Raw genomic sequence first — 20,385 nt, 5'->3', positions numbered from 1 at the left:
TAAATGATTTCTATAAATTCTAGAGGTTCCTATCTAACCCTAAGATTATACCTACTGAGAGCATAGTGGGTGTACCCTTCTACCTGGCCTGATTTAAGGCATCAGCCTCAGCCCTATACCTGGAAATGGCATCAGGAGTCAGCCTGTAGTGTACATGGCAATCCTCTCGGAAAGCTGGTAGATTAGCACCAGCAGAGCTGCATGTCGAACACAGCGCTCATCCCAGGATAGTCCTGGCTGAAAGACCCCTCTGCCCCTTCCAGGTCAATGCACCATTTATATAAAAAAGTCACACTGTGTTGGAAGCACAGTTCTGATGCAATGCTATGTTTAGATATTAGAAGCTGTCTTCTGAACGGGGAATACAAACACTAGGATATCACATACTACGTTCCTAGCCTCGAACAGACTGTACTGATTGTATGTTGTGAATAGGCTAACTAAAAGAAGCAACTCGTACAGTATGTTCCTAGAAGAATATCATGCAAGAAAAGTGTGTAAAATGTCACAGCGAAAGCAATGCAGGTAAAAAGTGTAAAATATGAAATAAAACAATGAAGCCAATAAACAGGGGAACCAACTCTGGTCCAAGAGGTCCTCACAACATTAGAACAATCATACACTTAAAAGGGGAGTAGAGTGATGGGTGAATTTAAGGTAACCATATAAGCAGATGAGATACTCCAGTCCATAGTCTACCCAGTGTCAACTCTACCTGTGATCTTGCAAGAACTCAGGTCACATCAGCCGGTTTTGGAGTATAAGATCATCCTCCTCAAAATCATGTGACTAAATCACTCAATTTGATAGCAGTGAACTCCCTGGAGCCCATGACTCTCTTTAAATTGATTGACAAATTTAGATAACTGGGCATTGCCTTAGCTGGGACCCAGTCAAAAATCTCATGGCACTGCACAAGGCAGTAAGATTGGAACTGGCAAAGAAACACCAGACCCTCTTTTGGTTAATGTGCATTGCTGACCTCAAAATGACTCCACTACCCAAAACATTCTATCATTTCCAAACACTACCAGCACACATACAAATGGAATACTTGATAAGCCTACATGAGTTATTCTAGAATAGGAAGGACAAGGTGTGTACTGTGACCTTGAAATGGAGAGCCAGGTGTGCCGGATTTTGCCAAATACTATTATGCCTCACATCTAAGCAACCTCACTGAATGGACGAAGAGGAAAAGAAACAGTTGGCATGTGATCAGTCATACTGTGAGGTACTGTGGACTGCTCGGCCATAGAGGAATCACAACCTATATGATGCTGATAATCTAGGATACTATGGGTACTAGAGACAACTTGATGACATTCCCTTCCTCATTCACTCCAATGTGGAGCAAAAGAGGATTCAACCTGGGGTGGAGAGACAAGCCTTTTGAGCTCAGAGAGAGAGGGTATATACTAAAATAGGGGCCTATTTGATTGGAGGTAAATAAGCCATTTGAACAAGTCATGGAAGACTTTGGGTTGGAACGAGTGGGAAGTTTTAGATACATACAAAACAAACATTCGGTTCTCGTCAGACCTGGTTCAGCTGGGTGAGAGGTGGGAGGACGGCAACATGGGAAACACAGACTATGTGGTTGAGGTTGTTTGCAACAAGAGTCCTGAGGGCCGTCCAACTATGGCTTTGCAAACTAGGCCAAGTACAACCATTTCCACACTTGACTCTCAGGCAGTGCTTAATTTGTGCTTGTTGTTTCCGGTGCTGAGCACCGGCACCTATTTTTAAGGGCCGGGGCTTGCTCTTCTTCCTCAAGCATTTGCTGCGAGCAAAAGACACATATGGGAAAGACGGAGAAAGGGAAAAACGAAAAAGCGTCACAAAGAGAGAAAGCAGAAAGCTGCAGGAGTGAGCTGAAGCGCTGGGAGTGACTTTAAATGGATTAAAGGGGCCCGAGATGGCTTCAGGATTACGCTGCCTCGTATTCTGTGCTCGCACATTTAACTGCAGCAGCCGAGTGTTTCAGAGGAGAGCTTTGAGCACCGGCACTTTTCTATTTAAAAATTAAGCACTGCTCTCAGGGTAGCATGGTTGTGTAGTCAAAGGTTTCTCAGGTAGGTAGTGTGGGGGGAGGGGGGGAGGCACACGATCATAATGCAGCAATCAACCAATAGACACAATAATTCAATTTCCATCCCAGTGCTTGTATTTTAGAAAAATAACGTATTATTGCTCACACAGCAAAACTACATAATACACAATCCAATTCAAGAATTCAGGGTTATATCTCTGCTCTTGATTTCCCAGTAGCTGCTACACACCACACTTCTCTCCATGCTCTTTCCCACCCGACGATCCTGGTTCTAACAGTCCCCCAATAACTTGGCAGAAGCATGAATTAGATACAGGTGACAATTTTATTCTGCACAAGTTCAAAAGTGTAATCAGATCACTTGTGTTCTCATCCCTGATGTTGTAGTGGGCACAAAACAGTCTCAAGTTCTTGAGATCACCTCAAGACATGCATTGGTTTGGTCCCATCTGCAGGCAGAAGTCTGCAGTATTCATGTGCTATTATTGTTGTGGGTACAGGGAAGGCCGGATGCAGTGCTTGTTTTTGGCAGGTGAGACCCCTTGAGTAAGCAGACTGGGGATGTGAATCTACTTTCTTAAACTTCAGAACTGGTTTGAAGTGGTTCTCTTTCAAGTGTCCTTATGCTACTCTCAAGGTGCAGCCTTTGTGTAATGTGATGCTTCGCACAGCAGGTAGCACTGAGGCTGTCTCCAAGCTGGAGCACCCACTACATGGGCACAATGAAGTATGAGGTTTCTTCATTGGTTCCCTTCAGCTTTCCTGATCAGTAATCAGGGACTGACAAAAATACAGGCCTGACCTAAAAACATCCTCCCCTTACACAACAGACACAGCAGCCTTGCCATTCACACCTACCATCAACCAAATGGCAGTGCTCAGGAAGAACTAATAGGCAGCCCCTTGCTAACAAACCCGTCGTGGAATTTCTAAAGGCAACCCTTTCTCCACCCTCCTCCAATCATAGGAAAGCAGGCAATGCATTTAGACTGGCCACAATTTCATGGGGGATCTCCCTGGTGTAATACATGTGATTGATAACATCCACAACAGTGGTTTGACTCTGAGGCAAATCACTTGAGACTGCTGAATACAGTTTAGCAACTACTAAAGAGCCATCTATGTCACTGCAACAGTAAACTAGTCGACCCAGTTTGGAGATTTTCAAGTATAAGGCACTGTAGACAGGTTATCTGCAGAGGTGTAAAAGGCATAGTCTATTACAACAGCTTCTACTCCTATTGGCGGGATAAGGAATTTGCCACTATTGTTTATGCTTACAGGGCACTAAGAGATTGATGGCATGATCTAATCAACCTGGGATGGACCTACAACATGACAAGCCTTCCAGGCTAAAGAATGCACTCTTAGCAGACCAGACAATGATATGCTGTAATCCATAAAATGTTGCGGGGTGACAGCTCCCTTTGTCTTCAGTGTGAAGCTAATATAATATGATGAAGAGGCAAGGCTCTCTCCAGTCTCAGGGTACATATTCGCAGGGCAATCACAAGGCCTTAGTGATGTGATGCCGGCATCTTCAGTTCAATCTTTTTGGTCACCCAATTTACAGTAATAACTAATGATACATTTTTGGTTTCAAGCCTCAGGTATAAGTCTTCGTTCTGTGGCTGCAGGCTTAGAAATATGAAGCAGAACACTACCTAGGACCTGACAATCCTCCTGATTACTTCTTGTGTGATCTCACACCGTCCACAACAAGACACATGATTACTTGCAAAAACTGCCATGCCCGGAGCCATTATATAACAAATGTCACATAAGACTTCACAACGGGCTACTGCTCTAAAAAGTTGTTAGCATTCCAAGTCAAAGAACACAACAAGCTATAAGGAATGAGCACCTGAAACTATTTCAGGTGTGCTCCAATTATATTGCTATCTTATAGACATGCTGAGCTCAGAGGCAAGAGTACTGCACAAACTGGCCATCAAGGAATGGCTAAAACTAAAGCCACGGTAAGAGAAAATGTATAGTGTGGCTACCCTCGTATAGGATGTAACAGCTTGGCACCCGTTATACCAAGTCTAAAAAGTATTGATCATACAAAGTCAAACACTGTGTGCTGGTATACCCTTTTTTTATTGCTTTCCTCCCAGCTGTGGTTCCAGATCTGAGTTGCACCATCCAAAAAGTTGTCTCTGCTATGTGTTAAAGAGCCACACAGTCCCATTATGAAAAGTCCCCCAGTCCATGTTTATCCAGGACCTCCCATGTGACTTTAATAAAATATCATGAACATTGGTGGTCCCAGTGAGCCTGCGTGTGTGGATTGATTATTATTGATGTGATATTATTGATGTGTCTCTGGCCGCATATTGTTTTTTGGTCTTAAAAGCACATTGTAGCCTCTGGTACTCAAGGGAACATGTGTGTGTGCGTGCGTGCCTGTGTGCGTGCGCTTCTTGAGAAAGAACAGAATGGCATCACTCACAGTGAAGTTAGCCAATGGCTGAAGTGGGCTGAACCACTGTCCTAGGCTGTATACTATAGTGAAGGGAAGACAAATATGAACGTTGGAAGAACAGACGAAGGGATAAATGGGGGTGCCTGTCAGCCCCTAAAAGTAAGTACTTTATAAATATAATTTCAGTAAAATCAAAAAGGTATTGGCTAAAGACTGCGCTAAAATGTGAAGGCTGAGGAAGTATGTCATACCCATTGATGCACAGTGATTCTCCGCAAAGGAAAACACACCCCATGTGCTGGGTAAAGATGCAAGGGTTTAAAGTGGTGTTATTTCTTGAGACTGAGGCCACAGTGAGTTATATATATGGTTCCTTGCTGCATAAAACCTATGCCAGCCGAGTAGCCTTGCTTCAGTAAAACAATATGTAGGCCATAATTAATAATAGTTATATAATTAACGTAGTTAGTTATGGTTGGTGGAAGGGGCAGATTTTGCTGGAGCGTGCACCTTTAGTAGTGTTCTTTGGAATTCTGCTATTTTGTGACGCAATGAAGACAAAGTGCAAATTTTTTGACAGATGAATTTTTGTTTTTCTTAATAGGGCAGTTCTGTGGGAATTTGGCACTCCCAGGGAGTCAGCTGAGGCTGTCGCCTGTGTTGCTCAGTTGTGCATGACTCTTCTCTTATTTTAATAAGCCTATAACCCTCCTCTGGCTGCACAGAGGCTTCTTTATTTGTGATGAGGATCTCTTTCCTTCTTTAGCCTGTATCATAAAGGACTTTGTCATGGCCCCATGACGTTGTGCAAGTCAGAATAATCGGACCATGCGTGTTTTGAAAAGCGGAGGATGAGGACTTAAAATATTTAACTGTAAGTTTGCTTTTCTCCAAACGATGCTACTGCAGTGTGTGCAATACTTATTGTGTAAGCGTTTAAGCAATATGCAATACTTATTGTGCCAGTGAAGCGTTACCAGCAAAGGCTTGTGCTGCATTGCAGTGTAGGTATATTCGGTCATCAATCATTGCGTGTCAACAAGCTAGGCGCGAGCAAGTTAGCGAATAATCGCTTTGTAGGTGCCACCCAGAGCACTGTACATGTGACCCAGGAGCTCCATGTTGTAGAGAGCCACTCAGGCTCTCCTATATTTTGTTGCCCTATGAGGGCAAGAGAGCAGGCTTTAGCCCGAGGTATTAAATAAAGTTGGGGCTGCTGACCTGGCAGTTCCCCGTACAGTTACCACACTGTCTGGCTGCTCTGTTGACCGGGGAGAGGGCGAGGCACCACCCTACATTGGCGACGAGTCCAGGATACCGAGATTTTGGGAGCGGTCCGATACTACTCCGACCGCGCTCCCATACGAAAGATCCTGTCGGCGACCCGCTCCCTCAAAAGCGTGCATGCCACCAGCTCACCAGCACATGCGTGGGCCTAAACCAACACAAAGAAATCCGTGCACAAATTATCCAGGGGTGCTGGTCCAACATGCTACAGAAATTAATCATGGCAACCTGGTATCTCCCCGGATGAAATCCTGATCCTAGTGCGATCCCATGCACTCTCAGCTGTCCGTGTTGATGCCATGGCTGCCGTAAGGGGGAAGTCAGTATCAGCGACAGTGGTCCCTCGACAGCCGGCTGTGAAAGACGAACAGGTCGACGTCATCCAAGCCCGACAGGTCCCCGTGCGGCAACCGAACACCTCAAGACAAAGAGCAGCTATGGCTACGAGCACAAGACACCGGGCGGATGCCATGCGAGAGGAAAATTCTGCAACAAATGTGGAAAGGGGAACCATTTCGCCAAGATGTGCCGGATGGGGAGTGAAAGACAGAGAGTTAAAAGGGATGGCGACCACTGTAAAGAACATAAATGCATGGGACAATGCGCCCTGAGGGCACATGGACGCAAAAATGCCTATGTACGAGGAGGATGACGAAGAGGACATTTTTGTTATTTCATTCACAGGATGGAGACAGCACAAGCGGCGACCGCCCCCCATGAGCACGGTCATGATTAACAACACCCCTGCAATGGTGCTTATTGACACAGGCGCTTCGGTCAATGTGATGGACAACAGAATGTATCAACAGTTATCTCCCAAACCAAGCCTGTCGCCCAGCAACATGAAAATTTACACATATGGAGGGCCCGACCCGCTTCCTCTGCAAGGCACTATAGAAGTGTCCGTCACCAACGAAGAATATACCACCAATGCCAGGTTTTATGTGGTCAAAGGAGACCGAGGCACTCTGCTAGGGTGCCACACTGCGGAAGACCTTGAACTCGTTTTCTGTGCACGCCAGGTATATGAATCACACACTGAATCCCTCCTTAGCGAGTTCCCACAGCTGCTCGTAGGATTGGGGAAGCTCAAAGGCAAGCAAATCAAGCTGCATATCGACCCAGATGTGACACCAGTGGCGCTGTGACACCGGAGAGTGCCTTTTCATCTGAGGCCAGCAGTTGAGAAAGAACTACAGATGCTGGAAGACCAAGGGGTGATCGAAAAGGTTGACAGACCCACACCCTGGGTCTTACCACTGGTAATCGCGCCCAAGCCAAAACAGCCCGGGCCATCAGCCTCTGCATGGACATGCGTCTACCCAATCGTGCCATTAGGAGAGAGCATCACATTACTCCCACAATGGATGATATAATTACAGACCTGAATGGAGCCCAGTGGTTCTCGAAGTTGGACTTTAATTCCGGCTATCATCAGCTGGAGTTGGACCCTGATAGTCGGAATATTACCAAGTTCTCTACCTATGTGGGGTTGAGACATTACAAACGGTTGAGTTTTGGGGTGTCTTCAGCGGCTGAAGCATTCCAAAATGCCATCAGAGAAACACTCTCAGGCCTGACGGGTGTGATTAACCTGAGCGACAGAGACTTTCCGACTTTCTGACGCGGGCCTCACACTTCACAGGAGGAAGTGTGCATTCTATCAAACTTCGATCGACTTCATCGGATACATCTTCTCGAGGGAGGGGCTGCAAGTAGACCCGAGAAACGTAGAAGCCATTCACCATGCATCGATCCCACGATGTGCGACAGAAGTCAGGAGTTTCCTGGGAATGGCAAAATAATGTGACCGGTTCATCCCCCAACTAGCCACGATGGCAGAACCACTTTGGCAGCTCACAAAAGCGACTCATAAGTGGGAATGAAGCCCAGAGGCAGACAAAGCTTTCCATGACGTAAAAGGGGCACTGCTAGACAAGGTGACCATGGCGTCATTTTACCCAAGGAAGCGGATGGAAGTGGTGGTGGATGCTAGCCCGTAGGACTGGGAGCCATTCTATTACAAGAGCAGCACCACCAAGAATGTGCCCCGGCAGCAGGGCGCTGTCTGCTGTGGAGGCCCAATACGTTCAGGTAGAGAGAGAGGAGCTGGCGAATCGGTTGGCGTGTAAACATTTCCACCTAGACCTATATGGCCATGAATTCCAAGTAGTTACGAACCACAAGCTTCTGGATTCACTGTTTGCCGGATCCATGCGTTTGGCTCCTCCAAGGATTCAACATTGTCCTGCTCCAACCGTACCAATTCAAAGTCATCTACAGACCCAGTGCGAACAATCCGGCAGACTGTTAAGGCACCTGTGACAACTCAACCCGGTGCGTCTCAAGAAGGTGACAAAGAAAAAACAGAGAGCTTCATAAACATGGTAGTGCAAACTGCCTGTGGCATTAACAGTGATGGACATAACTGAAGCTGCGGAAAGTGACCCTGTCCTCAATCTCGTTAAAGAGGCTCTGAGTAGGAGACAGTGGAAACATTTCCTAGATGGGGTGAGGACCTATGACGAGGAGAGGGCTGCCATGCAAGGGATGTGGAAAGTGAAAGATGAGTTGTCCGTCGGGTGCGATGGTCTCCTCCTACGAGGATAGAAAATAGTGCTTCCACGCTGCTTATGGAACCGAGTGGTGGAGTTAGCCCATCAGGGTCACCAGGGAACGGCCAAGACAAAAGCGCGGTTCAGAGCCAAGGTCTGGTTTCCAGGCATGGAGACAAAGGTGGACACCCTTGTTGGAAGCTGCCTCCATTGAACAGCCCGCTAACCCAATAGTCACCGAAGCTCTGATCGACTCATACACGAAATTTCCCATGGTGGAAGTAGTGGCTTCCACCTCCTTTGAGAGCGTTAGACCGGTGCTGGAGAAAACATTTGTGGTATTTGGGCTCCCTGATGAAATCCGAACAGATAATTGTCCATCATTTCAGGGACAGGACTTCAAAAATTACCTAGAAAGGTTTGCAGTACATCACCGTAAGATCATGCCATACTGGCCGCAGGCCAATGGCGACATAGAAAGATTCATGAGGACACTTAACCGAGCTTTGGGGATTGGTGTGGAGAGAGGCGAAGATGTGGAACAATGCCTGAACCAGTTCTTGAGAGCAAATCAGCAAACGCCCCACAGCACTACTGGCTGTGCACCAGCTACTCTGATGTTCAAGGTGGCTCCACGGGATTGCATTCCGGCTGCCTCCCAGTGGGAGCCCCTTAAGGTTAGATGTTAAAGCTACACATCAATGCCGGATGCGGACCAATCAAAGGGCGACCGCTAGCTAGAGAACCAAACGTCTTGATCTTCAGGTGGGCGACCGGGTAGTTGTGAAAAACAGGCATCCCGGAGGGAAATTTCAGACACAGTTCGACCCAGAGGTGTGGAAGGTCGTAATGGTCAGAGGATCCATGGTGACTGCCTGCCGAGGAGAAAGGCGAGTGACAAGAAATATATCACTCTTCAGTCGAGCTGGTGTGTTAGAGGAGATTGGAGAGGAAGGCGAAGAAGAAGAGGGTGCTGTTGGAGGAGGAGAGTATGGGACGAAAGACAAGGTGTTCAAGAAGTGCCATGCTCCTCACTGGCGAGACGATCAGATGAAGCCAATGATGTGGTGTCGGGCGGTCGGAGTGAGAGGTATCACCTCTGGCCTAATCCTGCGCCCAGTCAGAGACTTAGAGATTTTGCCTGCTAAAAGAATTGATCGTATGTGAGAGACTCTGGTCAACAGGAGAGTGGGGTGGTGATACACACGGTGTGGAAATCTGATACCATGAAGGGCCTTTCTGTTGTGTTCACTTTGGGGAAGTTCTCCCTGTCTATATATTGTCCTGTTTACCTTTTTCTTTAGCTCTTCACTTTGTTTCTTTTCTTTTCCCTAATTAATGCCTTGGAGGGATGTAGAGAGCCACTTGGGCTCTCCTGTACTTTGTTGCCCTGTGAGGGCACAAGGGCGGGCTTTAGCCCGAGGTATTAAATAAAGTTGGGGCTGCTGACCCGGCAGTTCCCCGTACAGTTACCACAGTGTCTGGCTGCTCTGTTGACCGGGAAGAGGGTGAGGCGCCACCCTACACATGTGAATCACAGCACAGTCCACGAGCCCAGTGAAAGCTTTTCACAAAAGCCTGCACTCAAGCATACAGTGAAGATGAGGATGCTGCACTAGTAGAGAAAGAGAAAGCGCCAGTTGGCGGTTCAAGGAAAACCAAGTATTTGCAATGCCAACATTTGCATTTGATTTACAGCTGTTGGAGTACTAAATGCATAACTGGACTTTTGTCGCCACATAAATTGGTCAACCCTACCGCTTAATTTGGTTATCTCTGACACATAGGGGGTCATTCTGACCTTGGCGGACGGCAGAGGCCGTCCGCCAAGGTACCGCCGTCAGAACACCGCACCGCGGTCGAAAGACCGCGGCGGTGATTCTGACATTTGCCCTGGGCTGGTGGGCGGCCGCCAAAAGACCGCCCGCCAGCCCAGGGAAAATCAACCTTCCCACTAGGATGCCGGCTCAGAATTGAGCCGGCGGAGTGGGAAGGTGCGACGGGTTCAGTTGCACCCGTCGCGTATTTCAGTGTCTGCTGGGCAGACACTGAAATACTTTTTGGGGCCCTCTTACATTGGCATGGGCACGGCAGGGGCCCCGCGGCACCCCCTACCGCCATCCTGTTCATGGCGGGAGAGCCGCCATGAACAGGATGGCGGTAGGGGGTGTCAGAATCCCCATGGCGGCGGAGCGCGCTCCGCCGCCATGGAGGATTCAGACGGGCAGCGGAAAGTCGGCGGTACACCGCCGACTTTCCGTTTCTGGCCGCGGCTGAACCGCCGCGGTCAGAATGCCCAGCGGTGCACCGCCAGCCTGTTGGCGGTGCTACCGCCGACCTCCGCCATGGCGGTAATTACCGCCATGGTCAGAATGACCCCCATAATTCTCGTGGCCCTGCATAAAACTAAAGCACTTCTGTTTACCTCCTTCCTCTATCTGCAGCAAAAAACTAAAATATTGCCTTTATTAGAGAAGGCTAGCATTACCTACCAAACCTTGGCATCATACAACTGAAAATACCCTGTTTGAACAGTTCAGGGATGCAGCGGGGTATCCAAAAAAATGTAAATCTGAAAATAAACAAGGAACATCTTATCACTGCACAACAAAGCCCAACACAACAAATTCTCGGACAGTATACCATAACCTAGCAAAATTAAGATGTCTAAAATGACATTGTAACCCATACAGTAATAGAGTAAATTGTAGCATAACAAAATTCCCCACTGAGCCAGAGACTCCCTATGGTTTGCAAGGCACTAAGGCCCAGATTTACAAGAATCTGGCACATCAGTACTGATGCCCCAGATTTCTTGTGCCACCCTCCCCCATGCCACCCAACAACACCATGGGTGCGCTGTATTTATAATACGGCGCACCATGGCGCATGTTGGGCCACTAGCATCAACATTTTCTATGCTATTGTGAGGCTTTGCTGCACTAGCGCCAAACTTTTTGACGTTAGTGCAGCAAGGTGAAAGGAGGCCCATTGACTTCAATGGGTGTGATCTTTTAACGCCTGCTTTCAGCAGACGTTAAAAATTACACCAAAAAGGGTGCAATGAAATCTTGTAGATTTCATTTTGCCATTTTTGTGGGCCTCGCAACGCCCCCCTTGCATACATTATGCCTGGCGCAGGCATAATGTGGTGCAAGGGGTTGCAAAGTGGAGCAATGCATGCATTGCGCCACGTTGTGAATTTGGCATGGTGATTTTTGCCTCATTGAGCCACATTAGTGTAAAAAAATGACACTAATGTGGCGGAAGGAGGAGCTAGGGCCTTGTAAATCTGGCCCTAAGTTCTTTACATGAAGTTGCCATAGACGGTCCTGTGTTAGGAAGATGCTATTTCTAGCTCGATAACAGCGTGTTCTCCCTTGGTGTCTGGGCTCTAAAAGCAATTATTTCTCGAATAAATGCTGCTTGACTGGGTATCACGTCTGTGTGCGCCCATAAAGAATCTAGTGTGTCCCATGAACATGTTTATTGCCCCACAAACATTCCAGGCCCTTGGTGCCCTAAGAAATCTTCTCCCATCGCTCTGGTAATGGGGACTAGGTGCAGTGAGAGGGGAGGGATCCAGTGCAAAGATGCACAAGAAACTCACCTTATTAATGCACACAGCTTCTTAATGTGGCACAAACAAGGGCTGAGTTCTAGAAACATCAGGGCGGACCAAGGACCTCCTTTCCAGGCGCATGCCCCATTGGATAAAACAACAGTTATCACCATATTCAAGGGACCAAGGCCAGCTGAGCGGTGTGGGCCCAAAACTGAATAGATTGCGTGGTCTCATAGTAAATCACGCTCAGAGTGAATACCAAAGCATAACATATGGTTGCTTCAATTATAGGGTGACCAGAATTTTAAAGACAAAAACTGGGACCTTTGACAAAAATAGAAAAGGGACAACACGTTTTCTTCAACAGAGCGCACAGAATGACAGCACTCTTCAGCACATAATTACAGAAGAGGCACTAAGAACATAAATCAAATGCCATTTCTAAAGATAGTGTAATGTCTATTAATTCAATTGCTTTCTGATAACCTCTGCTTAGAATCTCTAGAAAACAAAAAAAACACTTCTTACCGTTTTCAGGCGACTCTCTTTTAAAACTGGGACGTGCTAAATTAACGGTAATCTGCTAGAACAGCTCGTGAAAAACCAGGACTGTCCCGGAAAATCCAGGATGCCTTGTCACCCTATGTATTTACTGTTGACAGGCCTCAAGTTCCAACTTGGCCAACACTTTGTGTTTTCCTCACTGGTCATCTGGTGAAAGAGAAATGTAGAAGCCTGCGGGGTGAATTTCTCCCTTTTTAAAGTGCTGGCAGTGTTACTCTTCCAGGAAACAGAAGCTGGCTTTGTTCACTTGTCCCCCTCCTAACCTGTGTATAAGCCATGTACAACCCTGATGTATGTTCAGCACTGGTGTCCCCTGTCTCCTAAGCTGGAATTGGAGTAGTCTTCATTTCTGTCACCTCTCGCAGCTGTAGAACGGGAATTGCAATTCATGTCCAGATGTGAAAGGGGTAGCTCTGTTTTAAGTTAAAATTCGAACAACCAACCGTAGGCAAGGTGGTAATGGCAGCAGCAACTATAAGGCTTTAATTTAAAAAAATACACCCGCAATGGCCGGGATCGTCTCACCTCCGGCACCAATAGAGCAGCTGCTCTGCGTTCCCATGGCACCACAGCGGGAAGCCCCTTTAGTAATCCCGCCACCGCCGGGATCATCGACCTCCGGCGCCGTATAATAGCGCAAATGTGGCGCCAGAGGTCAGATGATCCCGGCGATCACGGGATGAATACTGCGGCCTCCCATAATGCAATCGGTCTCACTTTTTTTTAAGTTAGAGCTCTCATCATTGTAAATGGCATGTTTTTCTACTTGTGTTTTTTTTTTTTTGCATGCAGGGGTGGTCCGGACTTTGTGGTTTGGGCACACTGTAATCGCACAGCCGCCATATGTAGACATAAAGCGCAGGGTGCCACACTGCAACAATTAAAGGAGCTGGAATGCCTCATACGCTCGAACAGGGAGAAGGTGTGGTGCAAGGACTAGAGCTGCTGACCTTGAAACTGAGGATCCGGGTTCGATTCACGGCATCGCTCAGCATCACTTAATCTCCCCGTGCCTCCAAAAATTATTATGTCCTTGTGTAATGGAGCTGGTACTCATGTAAAGCCTAGAAAGTTAAAACAAGTAATTAAATAAACAAGCGGGCCTCCTCCCTCCCACCACCAGGGACCGCACGCAGGTACACTTGGCTCAAAGGGCAAATGTGACCAAGACAACAGCCTTGTTTACAGCGAAGCTAAGCTGAGAGCAAGAATGCTCTGCAAATGAAAACTGAAGCTTCGCTGAGCACTAGCAGGAAACCAAGAAAAAAAAGTCCCCTAAAGAAGAGATGAACAGGGCAAAGAGTAATTATACAGTAGTTTGTTCCCTGCTCCTAAAGAAAAAAAAAGAGGGACGAAGAGTCATGGCTGACCACTAGCAAGCAAGGATTTTTAAATGACACTGAAACGAATAAATGAAACGGCTTTAGGACCACAGTAAGCATATTAGAAGTATACAAGAGGTTGTATGCTTATGCTCAACCTAAAAAAATAAAGTTAAAAGTTGATCCATTTATCCTCCCTGAGACCATCTGTAATTGAAGCTTAATTAAGTTTCGGGAACTGGGACCTGGGGAATCCAACTGCTTATGCAGCAGATACGGAAACACTGGGAACGAGCATCTGTTTATCAAGACAAAAGATGGACAATTTGGTTCAAGTATTCTCAGAGGCAGCATAAAGATAGAAAGTGGACTTGTGAGCAATCATACACAGGATTAAAGTTAATACAACCTATTGTTACTCAACCAGTTATGTTGTGGGAAGATTGGAAAGATGCTTTTTTAGCATATTTAGAAGCATATTTAGGAGCAATAGGAGGTGACATTTTTGTTCCGAAACAGAAATTAGCATTACTCAAACATAATTTAGGCATTGAGGGTAGGAACATTTTGAGGAGGTTACCTTCACCTGACATGCAGGATGATGATGATGAAGAGGATTTCAATGAGTATGAAAAGGCCATCACGGCTTTAATGAACATCATAGCAAAAAACTTAATGTTGTAGTAGAGCAACATGCGTTTTGTTCGAGATGTTAAATACCAGGAGAAAGTATTAAACAATATGTATGTTGTTTACGGATACTAGTGGCTTTGTGCAACTTTAAGGACTTGCATGACGAAATAATAAGAGCTCAATCAATTAACCGAACCACTGATCTCAAAATTCAAGGAAAAGTGTTGAGTATTAGTGAACCTAACTTAGAAAAAGCTATTGCAAAACAACTGGAAGACACTTCTTTCTATCTTTCAGTACTGAAATCAGAAAAAAGATGATCACCGGAAGTTGATTTTGTGAGACAACAAATCAAGAGGTGAATTTGGTAAATAAAAAATGTCATTCATATAGACCGAAGACTTTAGATACAGGGAAAAAAACTCAGGGCCTGATTACGACCTTGGCGGAGGGAATTACTCAGTCCCAAATGTGACAAATGTCCCACCAGCCGTATTACAAGTTCCATTACATCCTATGGAACTTGTAACAAGGTGGACGGAATATCCGTTACATTTGGGGCGGAGTAATCCCCTCCGCCAAGGTCGTAATCAGGCTCCCAGTGTTTTAGGTGTGACAGTTTTATACATCTAGCTCAGAGGTCTTTAAACTTTTTGATGCCGAGACCCCCTGTCAAATTTTTTTAGGCGTAAGGACCCCCTCCTGACAAAAATTTAAAGAACCTGGTACTCCTCATCATCGACAACCATAAATGCCCCCAATTGTCACAGAAGATCATTTTTACAGTAGAGAAATAATATTAAACAATGTTTAGCAAACCAAAGGCTTATGGGTGACTCCTAGTTATGTTAGTTTGCTGCTGTTGTTGGCTTCAGTCATGTTTGGGGGAGAGGCTGGAGGGCCTTGAGAGTCTGAGCATGGAGTACCATGTCATAGCATTTTCCGACCCAGTGATATAACATCCTGTGCTGTGCCCCCAGGCACCATAAGGCTTAATTAATGTGTGCCCCTGCGACACACTGCTTTCTTTTTCTGATGCTGCCTGGGAGTGAGAGCTGGCCTAGGTGCAGGGATGCAGCATATGCTGAGGCAGGCACTGTCTGGGCAGGAGAGCAGCTGTGGCAGCAGCTATTACAGCACTGTAGGACAGTACATGTCTGCATGATTTAAAGATGAGGTGCCCCTCACATTAAAAAAACATATATACAGGATTGAATTTAGCCCAAAATTAAGTCAGTGGTTGCGCCTTGAGACCCTCACGGGTGAGTAGTTGCGCTACGTAAGACCCATGATTGATTGAATGAGGTATGCACCAAACTACAGGCACAACCAGCAGCGCAAAAAAGAAACATAACTACCACTTGCCACCCGGCCTAAGTGAGTCTCAGCTGTGGTCAGACTGCTACTGCCAGCGCAGCTGAACCCCCAGGTCAGTGCTACCAGTGCCAGTTATATTTTGATGAGTGAACTGTACTCACTGATTCGTCAGTGCTTGTGCAGTACAGTGCTCCAATTCTTGTCAACTTCCACCAACCGGAAGGGAATGGGCAGCCAGGCCAATCAGCTGTCAAAGTGCATTAAAAAAAGGGGAACTGAGATCCTGCATGCAATAGAGGTGGTGTCAGTGAGCGTGGGGGCGTGGTCAAAGGTGTGGCCAAAAACAAAATATTCTGTAAGTTTTTAGGTCTCTCACCATTGGATAGCTACATATAAAATAGCACTTGGCTTAAAAGAAAATTAAATACAAAAAGTTGTTACTCATTGGGAAATGCACAATAGTATGTTATGAAACCTCTACTAGTTAATACACTGCAGTGGTCTGGGTGTAACCATAAAGCCACACAATTAAATCGTGGGTGGTGCAGTGGAAAATAGTGACGTGCATTTTTAGTGCTATGAGGTCACAACCTATTATGGAAAACACTGTGAATATGTAAGTCATTATTTTAAACTTTCATTACACACAGTATACAATATACTGCTACAAAACACATTAAAAATGTTATGATAAAATGGTGCTTCCAAAATATAGATTTTAGCAATACCCAGCACTGACATCACAGCACAGTTGGTAACTGCACTACCACTCAAAAAGAATACATCTTTGTTATCACATGATTAATCAATTAAAGCCAGTACCGGCTCCCAAGCGTTCTTTACATTTGCAGATTTGAAAAATAACTAGATGCTGTCGGAGGGACTGCCCCTCTGCCTGTTGCTTTGCTGTGCTGGCCTGCTGCATGCTGCTTCTTTTCCTGGGAGTGAAAGAACTGGACTTTGCTTTCTACATCCTGCTTCCAAAGGATCTCCAAGGGCTTGGACTGAGCTTGCCTTCTGTTAAGAAGTCTAAGGGACATCATAGACGTCATCTGCCAGCACCTGCGCTGTCTTGCTGAGAGTCCTGACTTGCCAAGTGGTGCCAAATCCAGTTCCTGGGCCCTTGGGAGTGACTTCTGGTGTAACCAAGAAGAAACAAGCACAACGACTCTAGAGCGACTACAGATCCAGTGCCCCTGTCTGACTCCATGCTGCTGCCTGCACCTGAGCTGTGGTCTCTGCCGAGTGCAACAACTGTGACTGACGCCGCAGACCCAATGCTGCTACAGCGCCTCCGAAGTCCCACCACAGCGTGAGTCCAGAGTGCTGTGTCACCGACATCCGTGACACCTGACTCCAACTCTGCCGCAGCACTTGTGGCTCCGTGGTGGGATCGCGACACCGCAAAGTCGACGCCCTGCGTCTTGACCAGCTGGATTTATCTACCTCACCTTGTCGTAAGGAACCGATGCTGCATCACCTCCTCTGCAACCGGAAGGACCTAACGCCTCACATTCCCTGCCTACCAGTAAGGAATCAACGCCTCACCTCCACGGTAGCAGTAAGGAACAGATGCCACACCAGCTCCAGCGATGCCTCACCTCCCAGACTCCATGCAATGTTTTTTGGTTCCTCATTGTTTTTCAAGGTACTGTACCTGGGGTCCACTCTACTCCGTGACCGGCCTGCTCTCCCTCGTGAGTGGCGTCAGACTGTTGGGAATTACTCCAATAAGATGCTGTGATAGCCCCAGTTGAAGCTGTTTCTAAGTGCTCACGTCAGTTTTAATATTTGAAAATGCGTACCTTTACTTATGTATGTTGGATTTTTGTTGTTTTGGTCTTGTTTTACTCGTGCTAAGCTACCAATCAAGTGAGCAGGGGTTATCTTAGCTGTGTGATTCCCTTACCCTGACTAAAGTGGGGGACCCTATTTGGACAGGGTGCAAACCACTGCCAAGTAGAAACCCCATTTCTGACATGTATCAATTATTTTACCACTGTATCACTTGCCATTTAACCATTAGCTTCCGCATGATACAATGAATTTCTTCTACGTTTAATACCCCTATCCATAAGAAAATGACACAACTTCTCCTATGGAAAGTGCATGCCTTGTTCAGGTGCAAATACACCTTCCAAAAACTCAAAGTAACTGCCTCTGTAGTTACAGTCGCCACCTAAATCACCTTTTGCCTCTTTGAATAATAATTATACTAAGGTAAAAAGGGCCCTTTTTGCCAATCTCTAGTTTCTGTCATGACACGCATAGCAAACCACACAAACTGGGATCCTACAAGGCTTGGCCGATTTCTCTCTAAAACATACATAATGAATAAGTCTAGGGGTATTTCATACTAAGGTGTGCTGCATCCAGGAAAGCCCTTGATCACACCTTTAAATGGCGTTAATGGTAAGAGATTTTGAATGTGTGCCCAATGTAAAAAGACAATTTCCCTCACCTAGTGATGAGGACAGTGATGGTCCAATTCACCTTTCACATGTCGATCCCATTGTTCTGCTGCCTTTGTGAGCGTACCCAGGTCACAAAGGCACCAACCATATCTGATTTTCCTCATCTAACCTCAGAATGTCACCTGACTCTTCCCAAAAATACAGGATAAATTTCAGACATTCGGAGAAGGAATGCAGCCTGTTATAAAATGTTATAATCCTAAAAGTCCTGATGATAATCAATTATTGTGTGTCATTATGCCAAGAGACATAAAGGACCTGCTTTTAAATGCCATTGGCTGGAGCAACTGTCTGCAAGTGTTAGGGCATTAGTTGCTGCTAGAGATGCTTTACTGAATGCCATTATTGAAGTGTGTTCTGTGAAAACTAATTGGACAGAGATTTGTAATAGTATGTAAAACAAAGGGGAAGCCCTGCTGACGTCTTTGATCACTTGAAAGATGTTTTAAATCAGTCATTCTGCTATTGTAAATGATGCTGAAACTGCTGAGGAACACGAAGGCGCTGCCACAGTTCAAGGGGTGTTACACAAGGTGCGGGACCAATTAAGAACTGCATCTATTGGTTGGCAAAATAGCAACAACTCAGAACTCGTTTCCTGAGCAAATCACAGTGTATCCCGTTCCGGAGTAAAAGAAAGAATCTACCGAATCAAAACTCATGTGGCTGTAAATGCAATCTTTCCGACAAACGTTAAGAGGGAGGGATGGGAAGGAATGGGAAGGCAGGGCGAACAGAGAGGAAGACATTAGTAAGAGGTGAGAGGCGGGGAAGGAGAAAGTTTGCTTGACTTGGCAATTCCTCCTGGAAACAAGATTGTCCAAACCTGTCCCAGGGTCACATGAACAACTAAAATAGTTGATTTTCTTCCCCCTTGAATCAATACCTAACATTTTAGGACAGCCTGAAGGGAGCCGACTGCTCTATACCTGCCTTCATTCCTCTGCATCAGAAAGGGCGCAGCTCCTTTGTGCAATGTGTGCAGATCTGAACAACCTTTATGTTACTGCTTACTTTCATAAAGATAAGAGGAGTAGCTCACAATGCTGGCCACAAGCCAGTAGGGACACAAGAAAGACGGATGAGGACCTCCAAGAAAATACCAGTCATCACAAATGAGCAATCTCGGGATACTGCACTGTAAGTGTATAAGTTCCTGAGAGGATATTGGTCCACACTGAACTCCTCAAAGACATTTCTCCCTTCGTAGCCCTCACAGGCAAACCTCTGCAAACTCCTCGTGGAGGGCAGCCATCAAGCAGCTCCTGACTGCAAAACAATGAGGGAGTGGGAAATATGCCAGCCTGCTCACGCCTAAACGCTAGAGACCAGGGCCCATATTTATGAAAAAGTGGCACATCAGAGCTGATGCGCCACTTTTTCTGTGCCCCCCTATCGGCACCTAACAACACCATAGTTGCACTGTGTTTATAATACGGTGCACCATGGCAGTCGTTAGCACAATAGCGTCAACATTTTTTATGCTATTCTGTTGCTTTACTACATTAGCGTCAAAATGTTTGAAGCCAGTGTAGCAAAGTGCAAGGAGGCCCATAGGTTTCTATGGGTGCGTCATTTTAAAGCCTGCTCTGAGCAGGCGTTAAAAATGACGCCACAAATAGTGCAGTGACAGCTGTTAAATTTCACTGCGCCATTTTTGCAGACTTCCTAGTGCCAGAACGTCTGCCTTGCATACATTTGCCTGGCGCAGGCATAACGTGGTACAAGGGGTTATAAAGTAGTGCAATGCATGCATTGTGCCACTTTGTAAATATGGTGTAGGGAAAAGGCCACCTTAGTGTGAAAAAATGTATGCTAAGGCAGTGCAAAGGCGGCACAAGGGGCTCTTGATGTCTTTTGAAACAATACACCAAAAGATCATAGTTATCAAGAGGACCAAGGTAACTTCCCAAAGGTGAAACAATCAGATCACCTACAATACCTCTTGGCTTAAAAGGTTTTCTTAAAGTGTAGCAAAAAAGGCCATCATCCTCTTTCGCTGAGTAAATATATTGACCTTGCCTACAAATATTCGATTAGCTCTAAAAACTTCAGAATCTCTCAGGCAAAACAAAGGATGCAGTTGGCATTCTCACACCTGTGTACTTTATTATTTTACGGATATTGTGCCTATCTTCTTGGATCCAACTACTGATCACCCTGCTATATTTTTTAGTCCCACCACCC

The sequence above is a fragment of the Pleurodeles waltl genome, chromosome 7, assembly GCF_031143425.1.
Source record: "Pleurodeles waltl isolate 20211129_DDA chromosome 7, aPleWal1.hap1.20221129, whole genome shotgun sequence".
Classification (NCBI taxonomy): Eukaryota; Metazoa; Chordata; class Amphibia; order Caudata; family Salamandridae; genus Pleurodeles; species Pleurodeles waltl.
The sequence above is the reverse complement of the archived record's forward strand: the minus strand, read 5'-3'. Positions refer to the sequence as shown.